The following is a 23,666-nucleotide window of genomic DNA, read 5'->3' on the forward strand; positions in this document are numbered from 1 at the left end:
CCATCCGGAGTGTTTGCTTATAGAAGGATGCCATTTGGGCTATGTAATGCGCCTGCAACCTTCCAGAGATGCATGCTCTCTATTTTCTCTGACATGGTGGAAAAATTTCTGGAAGTCTTCATGGATGACTTCTCAGTATATGGAGACTCATTCAGCTCCTGTCTTGATCACCTGAAACTTGTTCTGAAAAGATGCCAAGAGACCAACCTAGTTTTAAACTGGGAAAAGTGTCACTTCATGGTGACTGAAGGAATTGTTCTTGGGCATAAAATCTCAAACAAGGGAATAGAGGTGGATCAAGCAAAAATAGAGGTAATTGAAAAATTACCACCACCTGCCAATGTTAAGGCAATCAGAAGCTTTCTGGGGCATGCAGGATTCTATAGGAGGTTTATAAAGGATTTTTCAAAAATTGCAAAACCTCTAAGCAATCTGCTAGCTGCTGACACGCCATTTGTGTTTGACACAAAGTGCCTGCAGGCGTTTGAAACGCTGAAAGCTAAGCTGGTCACAGCACCAGTCATTTCTGCACCAGACTGGACATTACCATTTGAGCTAATGTGTGATGCCAGTGATCATGCCATTGGTGCAGTATTGGGACAGAGGCATGACAAGCTTCTGCATGTCATTTATTATGCCAGTCGCGTTCTAAATGATGCCCAGAAAAATTACACAACCACAGAAAAAGAACTACTTGCAGTGGTTTACGCCATTGACAAGTTCAGATCATACTTAGTAGGATCAAAAGTGATTGTGTATACTGACCATGCTGCTCTTAAATATCTACTCACAAAGCAGGATTCAAAACCCAGGCTCATCAGATGGGTATTTCTTCTGCAAGAGTTTGATATAGAAATAAGAGACAGAAAAGGGACAGAGAACTAAGTGGCTGATCATCTGTCCCGGATAGAGCCAGTGGAAGGGACGTCCCTCCCTTCTCTTGAGATGTCTGAGACGTTTCCTGATGAGCATTTATTTGCCATTCAGGAAGCACCATGGTTTGCCGATATTGCAAACTATAAAGCTGCAAGGTTCATACCCAAGGAGTACAACAGGATACAAAAGAAGAAATTAATTACTGATGCAAAGTACTACTTGTGGGATGAACCTTATCTCTTTAAGAGATGTGCAGACAGAATTATCCGTAGGTGTGTGCCTAGAGAAGAAGCACAGAGGATCCTGTGGCATTGGCACGGATCTCAATATGGAGGCCATTTCGGAGGTGAGCGAACAGGCACCAAGGTCCTCCAATGTGGCTTCTATTGGCCCACACTCTATAAAGATTCCCGAGAGTTTGTACGTAATTGTGACAGTTGCCAAAGAGCTGGTAATCTGCCTCATGGTTACGCCATGCCTCAACAAGGAATCTTGGGAATTGAGTTGTTTGACGTATGGGGAATTGACTTCATGGGACCTTTCCCACCATCATACTCAAACACTTATATTCTGGTGGCAGTTGACTATGTATCAAAATGGGTTGAGGCTATTGCCACACCCACCAATGATACTAAAACAGTGCTGAAGTTCCTCCAGAAACATATCTTTAGCTTGTTTGGTGTCCCTATAGTACTAATCAGTGATGGGGGCACTCACTTCTGCAATAAACAGCTTTACTCTGCCATGGTTCGGTAAGGAATTCACCACAAGGTGGCCACTCCATATCATCCACAAACCAATGGGCAAGCTGAAGTCTCTAGCAGAGAATTAAAGAGAATCCTGGAACGAACAGTAAATACCCGTAGAAAGGATTGGGCACGGAGCCTGGATGATGCTCTGTGGGCTTACAGGACAGCATTCAAGACCCCCATAGGGACATCTCCATACCAACTCGTGTATGGTAAGGCATGTCACCTGCCCGTGGAACTGGAACATAAGGCCTACTGGGCAACCAGATTCCTAAACTTTGATGCCAAATTAGCAGGAGAAAAACGATTGCTCCAGCTAAATGAGCTAGGTGAATTCAGATTCACAGCTTTCGAAAATGCCAAGCTTTATAAAGAAAAATAAAAAAACTAGAATCTTTGAACCAGGACAGAAGGTCCTGTTGTTTAACTCTAGACTCAGGCTATTCCCCGAAAAACTGAAATCCCGGTGGAGGGGACCATACGTGATTACAAGTGTGTCACCATATGGTTATGTGGAGCTTCAAGATATTGATTCTGATAAGAAGTTCATTGTCAATGGACAGAGAATCAAGCATTATCTTGAAGGCAACATTGAGCAAGAATGCTCAAGGCTGAAGCTAGATTAAAAGCTCAGCAAGGTCCAGCTAAAGACAATAAAGAAGCGCTTGCTGGGAGGCAACCCAGCCATGGGGCAACAATCCTCTAAGCATTTTGCCCTATTTCTATTTTTATGTTTATTTGTTTATATAGAGTTTATTGATAATAAGGTAAATAATCATTTACAGAAGACCTCGGCACACAAAACAGAGAAAAAGATCTCACTGGCAAGAAAACACCAGTAAAAGTGCATTTTGGGCGTTCAACGCCCAAAATGGGCATCCACTGGGCGCTGAACGCCAGTGATGGTAGCAGATGGGCGTTCAACGCCAGAAAGGGGCACCCACTGGGCGTTGAACGCCAGTAATGGCAGCAGCTGGGCATTGAACGCCCAGGAGAGCAGCAATTGGGCGCTGAACGCCCAAAACAGGCAGTGTTTGGGCGTTCAAACGCCAGGAAGGCAGGGAGGAGCCAAATTCATTTTTTTCCACACGTATTTCCATTTTAATTTCAAATTTTATGCTTCAATGCATGATTTTTACATGAACATGTCAAGAACCCTGATTTCTAAAATCCTTAATTTCTAAAAATCCATCTTTCCAAATTCAACCCAACTCTTTTCAAATCTTTTCTGAAAATAAATCTATCTTTTTCACTCTAAAATCTTTTCAACTAATCCATATCTTTTTCAAATCTCCATATTATCTTTTTCAAAATTCAGATTTATCTTTTTCAAAAATCTATCATATCTCTTCAAAATTAAACTATATCTTCTATCTTATCTTTTTCAACTCAATCTTCTTATCTTATCTTTTCCAATTTTTCGAAAACCCACCCCCATCCCTTTAAATTTGGGTTCGGCCTCCCTCCTCCTCCATCAACAATTGCACCTAGCTCTCCTTCTATCCCTCTCCTTTCTTTTCCTTTGCTTGAGGACAAGCAAATCTCTAAGTTTGGTGTGTTTATCCAAGATCACTAAGATCATGGCTCCTAAAGGAACAACCCACTCCAAGAGGCAAGAAAGAAAGCGTTTCAAAATCACTTTGGAATCAAGGGAAGTTCTTATCTAAAGAATATTCAGACCATTATCTTAAAGTAATGGGTCTAAGATCAGTGATCCCAGAAGTTAGATTCGATCTGAAAGAAGATCAATATCCGGAGATCCAGGAGCAAATTCGAATCAGGAATTGGGAAGTCCTAGCTAATCCTGAAACGAAAGTGGGAAGGAACATGGTCCAGGAGTTCTATACTAATATATGGCAAACTGACAAGCAAAAACTATCTGGAACTGCATTCTATGAATTTCGGACCATGGTCAGAGGAAAGATTATTCATACCACCCCTGACAAGATCAGGGAGATCTTAAAGCTACCTCAGCTAAAGGATGATGCAGACTCCTTCAACAGGAGGATGATGAGAGCAGACATTGACCTGGATAAGATTTTAGAGGACATATGTATCCCTGGAGCCAGGTGGACCACCAACACAAAGGGTGTCCCAAATCAACTCAAGAGGGAGGATCTCAAACCAGTCGCCAGAGGATGGCTGGACTTCATTGGGCGTTCTCTGTTGCCTACTAGCAACTGTTCTGAAGTCACAGTTAAAAGAGCAGTGATGATCCATTGCATCATGATGGGAAAGGAAGTGGAGGTTCATCAGCTGATTTCAACTGAACTCTACAAAATTGCTAACAAAAATTCTAAAGAGGCCAGGTTGGCTTATCCAAGCGTGATTTCTCTGCTCTGCAAGGACGCTGGAGTAAGGATGGGAATAACTGAGTATATCCTAATTGAAAAGCCAATCACCAAAGCATCAATGGAAAAACAACAAGCACAGGAGGATCCCATCAAGAAGAGAGCACAGGAATTCCTCCCAGAGATCCCTCAATCTGAATACTGGGAGTATCTTGAGACGTCCGTTACCAAGATACGGGAAGCTATGGAGCAAATAATAAAAGAACAGAAGGAACACAGTCAAATGCTGACCTATATGTTTAAAGAACAAGAGGAGCAGGGGCGTGACTTAAGGGAATTGAAGCGCCAAAAGTCTTCTCTTGTAGGACCAAGCACCCCAAGGATCAGAGGAACCCCCGTTCCCCCAGAATAAAGGTTGTTAATTTCCAATTTCTGCCTTAACTCTGTGACAGTGTCCTTATAGAAGTTTACCTTAGGAGTCATATAGTAGTAATTAGTATCTATTTTGATTTTATCTCCAATTAAGCTATAGTTTATTTTTCTCATCATCAGCAAACATGAATAAAGTAGTAGATCTTTTGAATAAGAGGCAATAAAATTTTGAGTTTTAATAAGAGAAATTCTAATTAGTTAAATGTGGTGGCAATGCTTTCTGTCTTCTGAATGAATGCTTGAACAGTGCATATGTCTTTTGAATTTGTTGTTTAAGACTGTTAAATATGTTGGCTCTTGAAAGAATGATGAACATGAGACATGTTATTGATAATCTGAAAAATCATAAAAATGATTCTTGAAGCAAGAAAAAGCAGCAAAGAACAAAGCTTGCAGAAAAAAAAATAGAAAGAAAAAGAAAAAGCAAGCAGAAAAAGTCAAAAGCTCTTAAAACCAAGAGGCAAGAGCAAAAAGCCAATAACCCTTAAAACCAAAAGGCAAGGGCAAATAAAAAGGATCCCAAGGCTTTGAGCATCAGTGGATAGGAGGGCCTACAGGAATAAAATCCTGGTCTAAGCGGCTAAACCAAAGCTGTCCCTAACCATGTGCTTGTGGCGTGAAGGTATCAAGTGAAAACTTGAGACTGAGCGGTTAAAGTCAAGGTCCAAGGCAAAAAGAAGAGTGTGCTTAAGAACTCTGGACACCTCTAATTGGGGACTTTAGCAAAGCTGAGTCACAATCTAAAAGGTTCACCCAATTATGTGTCTGTGGAATTTATGTATCCGGTGGTAATACTGGAAAACAAAGTGCTTAGGGCCACGGCCAAGACTCATAAAATAGCTGTGTTCAAGAATCATCACACTGAAATAGGAGAATCAATAACACTATCTGAATTCTAAGTTCCTATAGATGCCAATCACTCTGAGCTTCAATGAATAAAGTGAGATGCCAAAACTGTTCAGAAGCAAACAGCTACTAGTCCCGCTCATCTAATTAGAATCTGAGCTTCACTCAAAAACTCTGAGATATTATTGCTTCTCAACCTATTAGTCTTCTATTTTATTTGTCTAGTTGCTTGAGGACAAGCAACAGTTTAAGTTTGGTGTTGTGATGAGCGGATATTTTATACGCTTTTTGGGGTTAATTTCATATAGTTTTTAGTATGTTTTAGCTAGTTTTTAGTTTATTTCCATTAGTTTTTAGGAAAAATTCATATTTCTGGACTTTACTATGAGTTGTGTGTTTTTCTGTAATTTCAGGTATTTTTCTGGCTGAAATTGAAGGAGCTGAGCAAAAATCTGATTCAGGCTGAAAAAGGACTGCTGATGCTGTTGGATTCTGACCTCCCTGCACTCAAAGTGAATTTTATGGAGCTACAGAACTCGAAATGGCATGCTTCTAATTGCGTTGGAAAGTAGACATCCAGGGCTTTCATGAGTATCTCTTAGATTCTTTAATCAGAATCTCCGTGGTATAAGCTAGAACTGATGGCGGCATTCATGAGAATCCGGAAAGTCTAAACCTTGTCTGTGGTATTGCAAGTAGGTTTCAAGGATTGAATGACTGTGACGAGCTTCAAACTCCTAAAGGCTGGGCGTTAGTGACAGACGCAAAAGGATAGTAAATCCTATTCCAACCGGATCGAGAACCAACCGGTGATTAGCCGTGCTGTGACAGAGCGCGTGAGCGTAGTTTTTACTGGAAGGATGGAAGGTAGCCATTGACAACGGTGATCCACTAACACACAGCTTGCCATAGGAGGACGTGCGTGCGTGAATCAGAAGACAGAGGAAAGCAGAGATTCAGAAGACAAAGCATCTCCAAAACTCCAACATATTCTCCATTACTGCATAACAAGTAACTTTTAATTCATGCTCTCTTGGTTATTTGCAATTCAACTGATAAACATAATTGACTTCCTGACTAAGATTTACAAGATAACCATAGATTACTTCAAACCAACAATCTCCGTGGGATTCGACCCTTACTCACGTGAGGTATTACTTGGACGACCCAGTGCACTTGCTGGTCAGTGGTACGAGTTGTGAAAAGTGTGATTCATAATTCCTGCACCAGCTACTTTATGGATTACTCCATATTTGTGGAGGAGTTTCTCCATCTGTTTGTTGCAAAAGTGACCACCACCATCACTAACAAGACCCTTGGGCACTCCATATCTTGTGAAAATGTGCTTTTTAAGGAATTGGAGGACAATCTGTGCGTCACAGGTGGTTGTGGCTATGGCTTCCACCCATTTTGAGACATACTCTACTGCCACCAAGATATATCTAAAAGAGTAGGAAGGGGGAAAGGGTCCCATGAAATCAATGCCCCATAAGTCAAATAGCTCCACTTCTAGGATGAAATTTTGAGGCATCTCATTTCTTTTTGTTAATCCTCCAGTTCTTTGACATTCATTGCAATGGTGAACAAACTCTCTGGCATCCTTGAAGATAGTTGGCCAATAAAACCCACTCTGTAGTACCTTTGCAGCTGTTCTCTCTGGTCCAAAGTGTCCACCATATGCTGAGCCATGGCAATGCCATAGTATGTCCTTCATTTCACTTTCAGGGACACACCTCCTAATCATTCCATCAGAGCATCTCTTGAATAGAAAAGGTTCATCCCACAAGAACTTCCTTGCTTCATTGAGTAATTTCTTCATTTGTTGCTTGGAAAATTCATGAGGTATCTTCCTTCCTACCTTGTAGTTTGCTATGTCAGCAAACCAAGGTGTTTGTTGAACTTGGAAGAGGTGTTCATCAGGGAAGTTCTCATTTACTTGCTGTGGTTTATCTTGCTTAGCTTCTTGTGGCACTCTTGATAGATGATCTGCTACTTGATTTTCACTTCCCTTCCTATCCCTCACTTCAATATCAAATTCTTGTAGCAGCAACACCCACCTAATAAGCCTTGGCTTTGAATCCTGTTTAGACATTAAATACTTGAGAGCAGAATGGTCAGTGTATACTATAACTTTTGAACCGATCAAGTATTGTCTAAACTTATCAAATGCATATACAATTGCTAAAAGTTCTTTTTCAGTGGTGGTATAATTTTTCTGTGTTTCATTCAACACTTTGCTAGCATAATATATGACATGATGTAATTTGTCCTTCTTTTGCCCCAGTACAGTACCAATAGCAAGGTTGCTTGCATCACACATAAGTTCAAAAGGTAAATTCCAATCAGGGGGTGTGATGATTGGTGCTGTAATGAGCTTTCTCTTGAGAGTTTCAAAGGCATGTTTACAGTTGTCATCAAAAATGAAGGGGATATCATTCATTAGTAAATTGCTCAATGGTTTTGCTATTTTTGAAATGTCTTTGATGAACCTTCTGTAGAAGCCAGCATGTCCAAGAAAACTTCTTACTGCTTTCACATTAACAGGTATAGGGAGTTTTTCAATAACTTATATTTTAGCTTTATCAACTTCTATACCTCTACATGACACTTTATGCCCAAGAACTATTCCTTCCGGAACCATGAAATGGCACTTTTCCTAATTCAACACCAAATTAGTTTCTTGGCATCTTTTCAAAACAAGAGTTAAGTTATGCAAGCAAGTGTTAAATGAATTGCCAAAAACAGAAAAATCATCCATGAAGACTTCTAAGAATTTTTCCACCATATCAGAAAAGATGGAAAGCATACACCTTTGAAAAGTGGCTGGGGCGTTGCACAGCCCAAAGGGCATCCTTCTATAGGCAAAAACTCCAAATGGGCATGTGAAGGAGGTCTTCTCTTGATCCTTGGGGTCTACTACTATTTGATTGTAACCAGAATACCCATCCAGGAAGCAGTAATAAGCATGGCCTGCTAGTCTTTCCAACATTTGATCAATGAAGGGCAGAGGAAAATGATCTTTTCTTGTTGCATCATTCAATCTCCTGTAGTCTATGCACATTCTCCACCCAGTTACTGTCCTAGTGGGGATCAACTCATTCTTCTCATTGGTGATGACTGTCATTCCTCCCTTTTTTGGCACAACTTGAACCGGACTCACCCAAGAGCTGTCTGAGATTGGGAAAATTATCCCAGCATTCCATAGCTTCATCACTTCTTTTTGAACCACCTCTTTCATGGTTGGGTTGAGTCTTCTTTGAGGTTGAACCACAGGTTTGATTCTTCCTCCAATAAAATTTTATGCATACAAATAGCAGGGCTGATGCCTTTGATGTCCTCAATTGTCCACCCCAAGGCTGTTTTGTGAGCTTTTAATACTTCAATCAACCTTGCTTCCTCATCCATGTTCAAAGAGGAATTTATGATCACTGGTAATGCCTCTGCTTCCCCAAGAAACACGTATTTGAGGTGAGGAGGGAGAGGTTTCAACTCTTCTTTTGGTTTATCCTCTTTCTTGTCTTCAATGAATATTTCTACCACTTCCTCTCCTTATTCTTTCTAATGCTCCGAATAGTTGTCTTCAAACATTTCTACTACCAGCCCTTCTATCATATCCACATTCATGTAGTTCTCTTGCTCTGAGGGGTGTTGCATTGATTTGAAGACATTGATTACCATTTGTTCATTATGCACCCTGAAGGTCATTTCTCCCTTCTCCACATCAATAGTGGTTCTTGCTGTGGCTAGAAATGGTCTCCCCAAGATGATTGAGTTGTTTCCTTTCCCTTCTGTGTCTAAGATTACGAAGTCTACGGGGAAGATAAACTTTCCAACCTTCACTAGTAAATTCTCCACAATTCTATTGGGTGTCTTGATTGATCTATCGGCCATTACTAGTGACATCCTGGTAGGTTTGATTTCTTCTATAGCAAGCTTTCTCATCAATGATAGAGGCATCAAGTTGATGCTGGCACCTAGATCACATAAGGCATTTTCCAATGTTATCTTGCCTATGGTGCATGAGACTACAAAACTCCCTGGGTCTTTGAGCTTTGGTGGGATACCCATCTAGATCACAGTGCTACATTCTTCAGTGAGCATGATAGTTTCCTTTTCTTGCCAACTTCTCTTCTTGTTGATTAGCTCCTTCATGAACTTGGCATATAGGGGCATTTGCTCCAGTGCCTCAGCTAAGGGAATATTTATCTCCAACTTCTTGAAAGTCTCAAGGAACTTATGAAAGTGTTGATCCTTTGCCTCCTTGTTGAATCTTTGGGGATATGGCAGTGGAGGTACAAAGTTCTTCTCTGCTTGTTGCTTTTGATTCTTGGTTGGCTCTTCAATTGCTTCATTCCCCTTTTTTGGAATTTTTGATTGTTCCTCCTTTTCTTGAGTTTGCTTTGAAGTTTGCTTGCTTGCCATTGCATCATCACCATTGGCTTCCTCTGCGTGTGTTGGCTTTTCCCCCTCTATCGGCCTTTTGCTGTTCTCCGCTTGCTTCCTTGTAGTGTCATTGTTGCTCATCAATGTTCTCCCATTTCTTAATTGTATTGCCTTGCATTCTTCCTTAGGATTTGGAATTATGTCACTTGGCAGGGAACTTGATGGTCTCTCTGTTGCCAGGTGTTTAGAGAGCTGGCCAATTTGCCTCTCCATATTCTTTGTGGAGGCTTCTTGATTTTTGGCTGTCATTTCTTGGTGTTTCCACATTTTTTCTATCAAGGTTTCCAGGTTAGTGATTCTCTGAGAGTCATGTGAAATTGGCTGGTTATGGGGTGTTGAGGGTTGGTGGTAAGTGTTTTGGTTTGTGGGTTGGTTATTGGATGGATAATGGTTGGAGTTGGCGTGGTTGTTTTGGGGTTTTCTGTAAGGGTTTTGGGTGGTTTGCTGCTGGTTGTTGTTTTTGGTTATGGTTATCTTCCCACCTCAGGTTTGGATGGTTCTTCCATGAAGGGTTGTAAGTATCACCATAGACTTCATTTGACCCAGAATTTTGGTTGTGCATGTATTGGACTTGCTTCTGCTGTTGCTCCTCTTGAGTTTCTTCATTTGTTCCCCATGTGGTTGATGGTTGATTGGTGCTTACTGCTGCAACTTGGAGGCTATCAATCCTCTTGGCCATTTGCTCAAATTGTTGTTGAATCTGCTGCTGCATCAATTTGTTTTGAGCTAGGATTGAGTCCACTCCTTCCAATTCCATCACTCCCTTCCTCTGTGATGGTTGGCGTTGCCTTTGGTGAGCGAAGAAATACTGGTTGTTAGCTACCATATCAATGAGATTTTGAGCTTCTTCTGCAGTTTTCATGAGTTGCAAAGAGCCTCCAGCTGAATGATCCAAGGCCTCTTGAGATTTCAATGTCAAGCCTTCATAGAAATTCTGCAATCTATCCCACTCATTGAACATTCCAGGGGGGCACTTCCTGATCAGAGCCTTGTACCTTTCCCATGCCTCATATAATGGTTCAACCTCCATTTGGGTGAATATTTGTACTTCAGTCTTCAATCTGATAACCCTTTGCGGTGGGTAAAATTTGGCAAGGAATTTGCTCACTAGATCATCCCAATTGTCAATGCTGTCTCTTGGGAAAGATTCCAACCATTGGGTGGCTTTGTCTCTGAGAGAGAATGGAAATAGCAGTAGCTTATAGCTGTCAGGATGCACTCCATTGGTTTTAACAGTGTCACAAATCCTCAAGAAAGTGGACAAGTGTTGATTTGGATCTTCAAGTGGTCCTCCTCCATAAGAGCAATTGTTTTGAACTAATGTGATGAGTTGTGGCTTTAGTTCAAAGTTATTTGCATTAACATTTGGTGTATGAATGCTACTCCCACAATGTCTAGGATTTGCAAATGTGTAGGAAGCCAGAACTCTTCTCTGTGGTGGATTGTTGTTGTTATTAGCTGCTCCTCCTTGTGGATTAGTTGGAATTGTTGTATGTTCCTCCATATCTTGGAACTCTTCTTCTTTCGAATCCTCTTCTCCAACAATATTTTTCCCTCTTTCAGCTCTTCTTAATCTCCTGAGGGTTCTTTCGTCTTGTTCACAAAAGGTTGGTATAGCTCTCCTTGTCCCTGACATGCAAACAAGACATAAAAATCATACAAAACCAGAAGGATAGCAATACTTCAATCCATGATGAAATTGTAGTTAGCTCAAGCAAAAATTCAAACAGTTAGTGGGTTAGTCCAAAGTTAGAGAAACGGAAAATAAAAATGCTAGATCTAGATCTCCACTTCACTTAATCATTGTCAATCTATTTCAATCCCCGGCAACGGCGCCAAAAACTTGATGTGTGGAAAACGATCCAACACGAAACTAACCGGCAAGTGCACCGAGTCGCATCAAGTAATAAAACTCACGGGAGTGAGGTTGATCCCACAGGGATTGAAGGATTGAGCAATTTTAGTTTAGTGGATGACTTAGTCTAGCGAATCAAGAGTTGATTTGAGTGGTTTGTATTTGACAGAAGCTAAATTGCATGAAATTTAACAGGGAGAGGGACAATTGACAAGAAATTAAAGAGGGCAGAAAATAAAAGTGCTGAATCTTAAAGAACAAGAAATTAAATGACAGAAACTTAGAACGCAAGAAATGTAAATTGCAGAATCTTAAAATGTAAGAAATGTAAATTGCTTGAATTATAAAGGGGATTGGGAAGTGGATTTGCAGAATTTAAACAAGGAAAAGTAAAATTCAACAAACAGAAATGTAACAGATGGACTCAATTAAACCGGATCTTGAATGAAAATGAAAATAAGCTTGGCGTAGCAACGAAACAAGGAAATTTAAATTGAAAGCTGTAGATCTCAGGACTCAAGAGACTAGATAGCCAAGTCTAGATCTCACTGCCTTCCTAGATCCAGCAAGAACAATTGCAAAGGAAATGAAGAAAAGTAAATTGCAGAAATAGTAGAAGAAGAAGCAATTAACAGAAATGGAAATTTAATTATGCAGAAAATTAAACAAGATCTCAAGGTGAGATTGAAACAGAAGTTCTTCAATTCTCCACCCAAAATCCAAAGCAAGAAAAGTAAAGAGTGCTGAGCAAGAACAAGGAAGAAGAGAGATCAATTCTCCTTCCTAATTCTCTTGAATTCTAAAAAACAACAACTAAAATGTAAAGGTTAGCTCTCTCTCTCTAAGTGTTCTAAGAATTCTCAAAGAAAAGCTCTCGGAAAACTTAAATCCTAAGCTATTTATACACTTTCTTCAAATGGTCTTCAAGCCTTGAATTGTGCCTTTGCTCTTGATAGAATTGGGTTGATAAAAGCCTCTGTTGATTGCACTTGGAGTTGGAGAGAAACCCATTGTGAATCGGGACATAAAGCACAAAAGCTTGAGTCAAAGTTTGAGGTAAACTGTGGCTCAAGCTTTTTATACCAGCCACCCCCTTTTGCTGCTATCCACGTTTGAGCTAAAGTTTGAGGTCAAACTTTAAGCCAAACGTGGATCACCTTGTATGCATGTGTGGCGCCAACGTTTGCCAAAAAGCTTGAGGCAAACGTTGGCGCAAGCTTTTCTCCTCCAGGGTGTTGGTGTGTGGCGCCAACGTTTGCCAAACAGCTTGAGGCAAACGTTGGCGCAAGCTTTTTCCTCCAGGGTGTTTGTTTTGTGGTGCCAACGTTTGCCAAAAAGCTTGAGGCAAACGTTGGCGCAAGCTTTTGCTCCATCCAGGGTGTTTTCAACTCTTCCAAAAGTTTGAGCTAAAGCTTGAGGCAAGCTTTGGCTCAAGCTTTTTGTTCTCTCTTGCTCCTAGCCATTCCTTCTTTCTTCAACCTTCTTCAAAACTCTTTTCACCTATCATCAATCAATCAAAACAATCAAAGCTATGCTCCAAATCATGAGATTGTGTTTCTTTCATAATATATGACAATTATAGCACAAAATCTCATGAAAATGCATTAATTTATCTATGGTTGATTGAATCACGAAAACATGAAATTCTACCCAATTGGCTTACTTATGGTTCAAGAAAGTGCATAAAATCAATTGAAAACAAAAGAAAAGACTAGTGAAACTAGGCTAAGATGACTTGTCATCAGTAGTTAGGTTGGACCTTATAGGTTGATGTTGACCAAACAATTTAACATACTTTAAGTATAGAAGTAGACTTAATGAGTTTGGTTCCTCATAATTGTCAAGATATGGTTATTAGACAAGGATAGTGACCTCAATTCCCATGCCTAGCCAAGAGTTGCTTTTATCATTAATATTTGAAAACCCAAAAATCTTGATTGCTTTATCTTAGTTGTAGTTACTTGTTTAGTTTAGAATAGAATTACTTTGGACGTTATTTTATGAGTTTGGAATTATTTATATTTTGCTCTAATCGTTCGCATTAGTTTCTTGCATTCCAAGATTACTTGCTTGTTAAGATTCCTAGTTTAATTTCTTGCTCATGACTTGCAACCCCGGATTTCTAACTAATGTTGAAGCACATGTTTGCCCATTCCTTGTGAGACGACCCGAGGTTTGAATACTTCGGTTAATTTTATTGGGGTTGAACTTCTGACAATCAAATTCCTTCTAAATTTGATACTCGATGTTTGTTGTTGGGAAGAGCTATACTTGCAACGGGAATTTATTGAGAAATTCTATACCAACATAGTCCACAGGGTCCATTAACACTCTGAATGCCAAATTGGCTCAAAACAAGATCTTGACCCAGCAGGTCAATATGATCTCTCAGCATTTGACTGGAATGCAAACTGCAGCTAGTAGTACTCAGGAAGCTTCTTCTAAAGTAGAAGCCTATGATCCTGATCAACCCACCATGGAGGAGGTGAATTATATGGAAGAACCCTATGGAAACACCTACAATCCTTCATGGAGGAATCATCCTAACCTTTCATATCAACATAAGCCTCAGCAAGGCTTCAATAATAATCAAGGTGGAAGGAACCAGAATAGGTTCAAAACCAGAACACCATGCCCATCTTCTCAAGGGAATATAAAGACTCCTAAGCAGAGCCTTTCTGACTTAGTCACTATAGTCTCCAACCTCTCCAAGACCACTTATAGTTTTATAACTGAAACAAGGTCTTCTACCAGAAACTTGGAGGTACAAGTTAGTTAGCTAAGCAAGAGAATCCTTGAGACTTCTCCTGACACTCTTCCTAGTAATACTGAAGTAAACCCAAGAGAATAGTATAAGACCATCACCATAGAGGTAGAGGCCGAATCTAGAGAGACTGAAAAGGCATTGAACGCCAGTAAGAAAGATCTCACTGGGCGTTTAATGCCCAAATTGGCTAAGAGCCTGGCTGAACGCCAGTGAGGAAGCCCTCACTGGGCGTTCAACGCCCATCCTGGCAGCAAAGCTGGCGTTGAATGCCAGTCAGGGAATACTGGCTGGGCGTTCAACATCCAAATAAGTAGGAACTCTGGCACTGAACGCCAGTGAAGAAGCCCCCACTTGGCGTTCAACGCCCCAACAGATGTCCTGGTTGGCGTTCAACGCCCAAAATGGTAAGGGAACTGGCGTTTAACGCCAGTAAGCATATACAGCATAGGCATTCAACACCCAAAAAGCCATCAAAGCTGGCATTGAACGCTAGTAATAGCACACCCTCTGAGTGCTCAATACCCACTCAAAAAATCCCTATCCAAGAACTAAAGGAAGCCAAGGCCCATATAGAGACCATAGAGGTTCCTTTGCATACACTTCTGCAATGCATGAGTTTTGATGAAGACTCATCCTCTGATGAGGATGAAGACACTAGGGAAGAGCAAGTTGCTCGGTACCTAGGAGTTATCATGAAGCTAAATGCCAATCTATTTGGTACAAAGCATTTGGAGGAAGAACCTCCATTGCTTTCCAAAGAACTCAATGCTTTGGTTCAGTAGAAGCTACCTTAGAAGCTTTTAGATCCTGGACGCTTCCTGATTCCTTGCACCATAGGCACCATGACCTTTGAGAAGGCTCTGTGTGACCTAGGGTCAAGCATAAACCTCATGCCACTTTCTGTTATGGAGAAGCTGGAAATCTTTGAGGTACAAGCTACAAATATCTCATTAGATATGACAGACAAGTCAATGAAGAAGCCATATGGCTTAGTAGATGATGTCTTAGTAAAGGTTGAAAACCACTATATCCCTGAAAACTTCATAGTCTTGGACATATGAGAGGATGAGGATGACTCTATCATCCTCGGAAGACCTTTCCTAGCCACTGCAAAAGCTATAATTAATGTGGCAAAGGGAAAAATGGTTTTCCAACTAGGAGAGGACTACATCTTGTTCAAGATGTCCAATCCCAATTCTCCCTCTGATAAGCAAGAGACAATGGTGCAACACTTAGTGTTCCAACTATCTCTTTCAGTGCAGAGCTTTACTAAACCCCCAAACATCAATTCTAAGTTTGGTGTTGGGCAGCCATTGACAAGCACTAAAAACAAAGGTACTAGGAAGAAAGTACCTAAAGGCTGGAGGGACAAGAAAGTCTCCACTGAAGGCCTCTTACCTGGCATGAGAGTTGTCTTCACCAAGAAGCCAGTCATACCACATACAGTGAGTCGTATCCTGTCTCTAGAGCATGTGGAGCTCATTCATGAGAAGATAGGAAGAAAGTTCACTGTAAGGGGTGAAATTCTGAGCGCATATTCACTTCCATAATGAGCTAACCGTAAAGCTAATGACGTTAAAGAAGCACTTGTTGGGAGGCAACCCAATCCTAATTAAATATTTTTATTGCTTTTAATTTTGTTTTTCTTTAAGTTATTTCTTTAGGTCCATGATCATGTGCAGCAGTCAGAACAGAGACCGAAATGTTAAGCAGTGAAAACAAAACACTCTGGATGGAGTGTTTCTAGCGTTGAATGCCAGCTAGGGAGCACTGGCTGGGCGTTCAATGCCCCCAATGGGCAGCATAGCTAGCGTTGAACGCCAGCCAGGGTGCAAACCCTGGGTGTTCAAACGCCAGTACAGAGGGCAGGGAACCTGAATTCCTTAGGCTCTCAGGACCAATGGGTCCCACAATATCTTCACCTACCCCACTTCTTTCTTCTTTCTTTCACACTTCTCTATACACTCTTCCCTATAAACCCTAGCCCAATCACATCCATATTAATTCTCCAAAATCATCATAATTCCCACCAACCCCACCCACTTCAAAATCAAATTTCCCTCCCAATTATCCACCCATGATCAAACCCAACCCTACCCCCTCCTTCTAACCCTTCATACACACACACTTCATATATTCATAAGCCCCATTCGGCCGAGCCCTCTCTATCCCTCTATCTCCTTCTATTTTCTTCTTTTTCTTCTACTCCATCCTTCTCTTTTCTTTATTTTTTCTCGAGGACGAGCAAAGCTTTTAACTTTGGTGTGGAAAAAGCGTTGCTTTTTTCTTTCCATTACCACTTATGGCACCCAAAGTTGGAGAATCCTCTAGAAAGAGGAAAGGAAAGGCAGTAGCCGCCACCTCTGAATCTTGGGAGATGTAGAGATTCATCACCAAAGCCCACCAAGACCACTTCTATGAAGTGGTGGCAGAGAAGAAGGTGATCCCTGAGGTCCCTTTCAGGCTCAAGAAGAATGAGTATCCAGAAATCCGAAGAGAGATCCGGAGAAGAGGTTGGGAAGTCCTAACCAATCCCATCCAAGAGGTTGGGATCTTAATGGGGCAAGAGTTCTATGCTAATGTAAGGGTCACGAAAAACCATGACATTAATGTGAACCCAAATCCAAAGAATTAGAGCACCATGGTCCGAGGGAGAATCTTAGATTTTAGCCCAGAAAGTGTGAGGTTGGCGATCAACTTGCCTTTAATGCAAGGAGATCCACATCCTTACACTAGAAGAGTTAACTTTGATCAAAGACTGGATTAAGTGCTCTCAGACATCTGTGTGGAAGGAGCACAATAGTAAAGGGATTCCCGAGGTAAGCCCATTCAACTAAGAAGGCTTGACCTCAAGCCCATAGCTAGAGGATGGTTGGAATTCATCTAACGTTCCATCATCCCCACTAGCAACTGGTCAGAAATGACTATTGAAAGAGCCATCATAATCCATTGCGTCATGATTGGAAGTGAGGTGGAAGTACATGAGGTGATTCCTCAAGAGCTGTACAAGATAGCTGAAAAGTCATCCACCAACACAAGGTTGGCATTCCCTCACCTCACCTGTCATCTATGCAATTCAGCTGGAATTGTCATAAAGGGAGATATCTCCATTGAGGAAGACAAGCCCATCACTAAGAAGAGGATGGAGCAAACTAGAGAGCATGCACAAGAGCCTGTGCAGCCACCTCAGCATGAGATCCCTGAGATGTCTCAAGGGATGTATTTTCCTCCTCAAAGCTATTGGTATCAATGGCATACTTCCATGGGAGAATCGAGCTCTAACATGAATCAGTTGAGGATGGAGCATCAAGAGCATTCCACCATCCTCAATGAAATTAGAGAAGACCAAAGGGTTATGAGGGAAGAATGATAAACCACTATTTTATGGTTTATCTTATGCTCAATTGAGTAGTTTTTATCAACTCTTTACTCACTTATACATATAAATTGCATGGTTTTACATTTTTCCTTCCTGATTTTGTGCTATAATTAGAAACTTGCTTCCCAAGCCTTTAAATTACCAAAAATTAATTCCCGGTTATACCATTCGATGCCTTGATATGTGTGTTAAGTGATTTCAGAGATTATAGGGCAGGAATGGCTTAGAGGATGGAAAGGAAGCATACAAAAGTGGAAGGAATAAAAGAAATTGAAGGAAATGCTAAAGCTGTCCAGCCTGACCTCTTGGTACTAAATCGACCATAACTTGAGTTACAGAGGTCCAAATGAGGTGGTTCTAGTTGCTTTGGAAAGCTAACATCCGGGGCTTTGCAACGATATATAATTTTCTATAGCTGCCCTGAAGATAGGCGATGCGCACGCGTGGATCACGCGGACGCGTGACCTAGAAAAAAATGCAATCCGTGTGAACGCGTGGATGACGCATACGCGTGGCTCTGCAACGACCTGTACGTACCAGAAATTGTTGGGGGCGATTTCTGGGCTGTTTTTGACCCATTTTTTGGCCCAGAAAACACAGATTAGAGGCTATAAAGTGGGGGAATACATTCATTCAAAAATATAACAATTCATACAACATTCATAATTCATAATTTTAGGTTTTAGATGTAGTTTTAGAGAGAGGCTCTCTCCTCTCTCTTAGGTTTTAGGATTAGGATTTCTCTTAGTTTATGGTTATTTCTTTAATCCAAGTTCAATATTCCTTTAATTTATGTTTCTCTTCTACTTTTATTTACTCTAATGCTTTTACTTGTTAATTACTTATGTTGCCAAATTGGCTTATGAACCTTCCCATGTTAGATTTGAATTTATGTTTAAATGCAATTTGAGGTATTTCAGATTTATGATTACTTTATTCTATTTGTGATATAAATCATTTGGATTTTTCCCTTTTGGCTTTGGTTGAGTAATTAGTGACACTTGAGTTGTCAAACTCAGCAGTTGATTGAAAATTGGGAATTGCTGATTGATTTGGATCCCTCTAAAGCTAGTCTTTCCATAGGAGTTGACTAGGACTTGAGGAATCAAGTTAATTAGTCCACTTGACTTTCCTTTATTTAGTAAGGGTTAACTAATTGGGAGCAATAAACAATTCTCATTACACCTGATAAGGATAACTATGATGGGATTTCCAGTTCTCATACCTTGCCAAGAGTTTCCTAATTATTAATTTATTTTTCTTGCCATTTAAATTACTTGTTCCTTATTTCAAAAACCAAAAAATATACAATTCCATAACCAATAATAAATCATACTTCCCTGCAATTCCTTGAGAAGACGACCCGAGGTTTGAATACTTCAGTTATAAATTTTATTGGGTTTTGTTACTTGTGACAACCAAACTTTTGTACGAAAGGATTCTCTGTTGGTTTAGAAACTATACTTACAACGCGATTATTTTATAAAATTCTTTACTAGCAAGAATCCGATCGTCAAAGAACAACAAAGTCAAAGGAGTGACATTGAAGAGATCAAACACTATATTGGATCCTCAAGGAGGAGCACCAGGCGCCACCATTAGGGTGGATTCGTTCTCTTAGTCACCTCTCCTTTTGATATTTTTTTTGTTTCCTGTTATGTTTTTCTGTCTGTTCTCTTGTTCTTATTGCGTGATCATTTTCATTTATGTCATAAAGTTGTAAAATGTTCTATATATCTCTCACCTTGCTTAAAGTGAAAATTTTATTTAAAAAGAATTGAGAGATACATGAATTTCAAATTTATAATAGGAATAGTTCAATTATCTTGATGTGGTGTGATGTGTGAAAATCAGAATTCCACACCAAAACTCACCGGCAAGTGTACCGGGTCGCATCAAGTAGTAATAACTCACAAGAGTGAGGTCGATCCCTCAGGGATTGATGGATCAAGGAACTTTAGTGAGTGATTAGTCTAGTCAAGCTAACATTGGTGAATTGGATGTGAAATTGAAGTAACAGAATGTAAATAGCAGTGAATTTAAAGTTGCAGAAAGTAAATGAGCAGAATCTTAAAGAGTAAGAAATATAAATTGACAGAATCTTAAATGACAAGAAATGTAAATTGCATCAAATGTAAAGGGGGCTGGGTGCTGGAAAGTAAAGAAGGCAATAGATCAATCAATAAGAACAATTGCATAAAATGTAAATGTGCAGGAAAGTAAATCATGCTCAATGTGGATGTGAAATTGCAGAAGAAGAGAATTTCTCAAAATTGCAGGAAGAGTAAATCAAGCTCAATGGAAAAGTTAAATTGCATAAGAACAGAATTGCAGATTTGCAGGAAAAGTAAATTTGGATCTCAACAACTTCAAATGTAAACTTGCAGAAAGTAAATTTGCAGGAAAGAAATTGTAACAGAAATGAAAAATTGCAGAAAGGGGAAAAGAAAGCTAAGCTCTCTACCAGAGCCTTCTACCCTACTCCTAATACTCTCTAGCAGAGCCAGCCTCCTCTCTAAAATGGAACAGATCCCTTTTTATAGGCTTTTACAAAATTAAAATGAAATTAAAAAGAAATCACAATTTAAATAAAATTCCTATTCTAACTATCTCTTATGCCTTTGAGTGATGATATTGGGCTTTGCTTGCTTTGGATTTGAAGAAGAGTGGATTCGGATGGCTTGATTTAATTTGCATGGGTCAGGGTGCATTTGGTTTGAATTGGGTTGGAGCAATGCTCCAATGGAGTGCTCAGTAAAGTATTTCCAACGTAGCACTCCTTTAGAGTGAGGCTCCCTTTTCGAACCTTGGCTGCTTCATTTTGGGAGTGTCGCGCCTTTTTTTCTTCAATTGGGCCACAAAAATGTTGAAATAGTTAATGTAGAAAAGAAATGAAAATTGCTTCCTTGAATTCAATTGTAACAGAAATGAAAAATTGCAGAAAAGGGAAAAGAAAGCTAAGCTCTCTACCAGAGCCTTTTACCCTACTCCTAATGCTCTCTAGCAGAGCTAGCCTCCTCTCTAAAATGGAACAGATGCCTTTTTATAGGCTTTTACAAAATTAAAATGAAATTAAAAATAAATCACAATTTAAATAAAATTCCAATTCTAACTATCTCTTATGCCTTTGAGTGATGATATTGGGCTTTACTTGTTTTGGATTTGAAAAAGAGTGGATCCGGATTGCTTAATTTAATTTGCATGGGTCGGGGTGCATTTGGTTTGAATTGGGTTGGAGCCATGCTCCAATGGAGAGCTCAGTGAAGTATTTCCAAAGTAGCGCTCCTTTGGAGTGAGGCTCCCTTTTCGAAACTTGGCTGTTTCATTTTGGGAGTGTCGCGCCTTGTTTTTCTTCAATTGGGCCATGAAAACATTGAAATAGTTAACGTAGCGCTCAACTTTTAAACGCTACCTCCTTGGCTTAATGGGCTTCCCTTGGTGCGCGTTGCTTTGCTTGGCAAGAGCGCTCCGTTGCTTTGGTGAACGCTGGCCTTGTTTTGCCTTTGTCGCACATTGCTTCCTTGCCTTGTGAATGCCCGAGAAAGTGAAAAGAATTCAACGTAGCGCTCCCTTTCTTCCTTGGATGAGCGCTCCGTTAATTCAATGAACGTTACATGCATGCAATTTTACTTTAACACCTTGGCATTGATTTAATAAATGCTTTCATTGGCTTAACTAATAATGCCGTAGCATTCATTATCATTTGGTTTCATTGCCAATTGGATTAGAAATCAAAGTTTTTCATGCATGCTTTTATTAATGCCTTAATGGTATTAATAATATTACATGCATTCTTTCATGAACTTTATTAATAATGCCAATGTAACGTTCATTTATTTCAACGTAGTGTTCATTCATTCTCATTGGCATAATTAATTAATGTTTCATGCAACATTTCATTCATTCGGCCATTTATACTTAAATGCATGCATGCATAAGCATTAATGCATGTGTATGAGGCCAAGGTTTCATGGTCATGGGCCACGCTTTTAAAAGCGTGGCCTAAAGTTCCAAAGCGTGCTCAAACTTCAAAGTGTGTCCCAAAATTTCTCTTTTCTTCTTTTTAGCTTATTTTGTGCCATTTTGCTTCTTTTTCCACTTATTTTCTACAAAATTTATAAAATCAAAAGATCAAGGAAATATACCATTTAAGTACAAAAGCATTCAATATTTAAGCACAAATAATCAATTTTTTGTATAAAAAAGCATAGAAAAATATGACATGCTGACATGTCATCATGGTGGCATTACTTTTGTTTTCTGAATGTATGAATGAATAGTGCATATTTGAAGTTGAAATTAAGAATGTTAGTTCTTGAAAGAATGATGAAAAAGGAAAAGTATTATTGGTAATCTAAAAAATCCAAAAATTGATTCTTGAAGCAAGAAAAAGAAGCAAAAAGAAAAAAAAGAAAAAGCATGTTGCAAAAGAAAAAAAATATATGCATTCGAAAAAAAAGGTAATAAAATGGCGAAAAGAAAAAATAAATAAATAGAAAATTAAATAGAAAAATTCAATAGCTCTTTAAACCAAAAGGCAAGAGCAAAAAATCAATAACCCTTTAAACCAAAAGGCAAGAGTAAAAGGATCCAAAGATCCTAAGAGTGTGCTTAAGAACTCTGGACACCACTATCTGGGGATTCTTGCAAAGCTGAATTACAATCTGAAAGGGTTCACTAATAAATCCCAATTTTAGGGTTTATCTTGTGTAGAATTTGGTGGGTTTTATCAATATTCTATCACACTTATCCATAAAAAATGCATAGTTTTGTGTCTCCTTCCTAATTTTGCTTGATGGTTGAAAACATGCTTTTTAGGCCTTAAATATGCTATATTTTAATCCTCTTCTATTACCATTCGATGCCATGATATATTTATTGAGTGATTTCAGAGTTTATAGGGGCAAGAATGGTTTAGAAGAGAGAAAGGAAGCATGCACAAATGGAAGGAGCATGAAAAATGGAGCTTTGGAGCATTGGCATCGACGCGCGAGCATAGCCGATGCGCACGTGTGGGAGCTTGGATCTGGATTGGCATGAAAAAGTTGACGCTTTCGCGTGGCTGGGAAGAAATTTCATCGACATGTACGCGTGCTTGACGCGTACGTGTGTGATGAGCGGATATTTTATACGCTTTTTGGGGTTAATTTCATATAGATTTTAGTATGTTTTAGTTAGTTTTTTAGTTTATTTTCATTTGTTTCTAGGCAAAATTAATATTTCTGGACTTTACTATGAGTTTGTGTGTTTTTCTGTAATTTCAGGTATTTTCTGGCTGAAATTGAGGGAGCTGAGCAAAAATCTGATTCAGGCTGAAAAAGGACTGCTGATGCTGTTGGATTCTGACCTCCCTGCACTCAAAATGGATTTTCTGGAGCTACGGAACTCCAAATGGCGTGCTTCCAATTGCGTTGGAAGGTAGACATCCAGGGCTTTCCATAAATATATAATAGTCCATACTTTACTCAAGGATAGAGGACGTAAACTGGCATTCAACGCCAGTTCTCTGCCCAATTCTGGCGTCCAGCGCCAGAAACAAGTTGCAAGTTGGAGTTCAACGCTAGAAAAGGATCCAAAGCTGGCGTTGAACACCCAAAACAGCCCCAGGCACGTGAAAGCTTTAGTCTCAGCCCCAGCACACACCAAGTGGGCCCCAGAAGTGGATTTCTGCACTATCTGTTATAGTTTACTCATTTCCTGTAAACCTAGGATACTAGTTTAGTATTTAAACAACTTTTAGAGATTTATTTTGTATCTAATGACATTTTAGATCTGAACTTTGTACTCTTTGACGGCATGAGTCTCTAAACTCCATTGTTGGGGGGTGAGGAGCTCTGCTGTGTCTCAATGAATTAATGCAAGTATTTCTGTTTTCCATTCAAACATGCGTGTTCCTATCTAAGATATCCATTCGCGCCTAAATATGGAGAAGGTGATGATCAGTGACACTCATCACCTTCCTCAATCCATGAACGTGTGTCTGACAATCACTTCCGTTCTACATCAAATTGAATGAATATCTCTTAGA

The sequence above is a fragment of the Arachis hypogaea genome, chromosome 11, assembly GCF_003086295.3.
Source record: "Arachis hypogaea cultivar Tifrunner chromosome 11, arahy.Tifrunner.gnm2.J5K5, whole genome shotgun sequence".
Classification (NCBI taxonomy): Eukaryota; Viridiplantae; Streptophyta; class Magnoliopsida; order Fabales; family Fabaceae; genus Arachis; species Arachis hypogaea.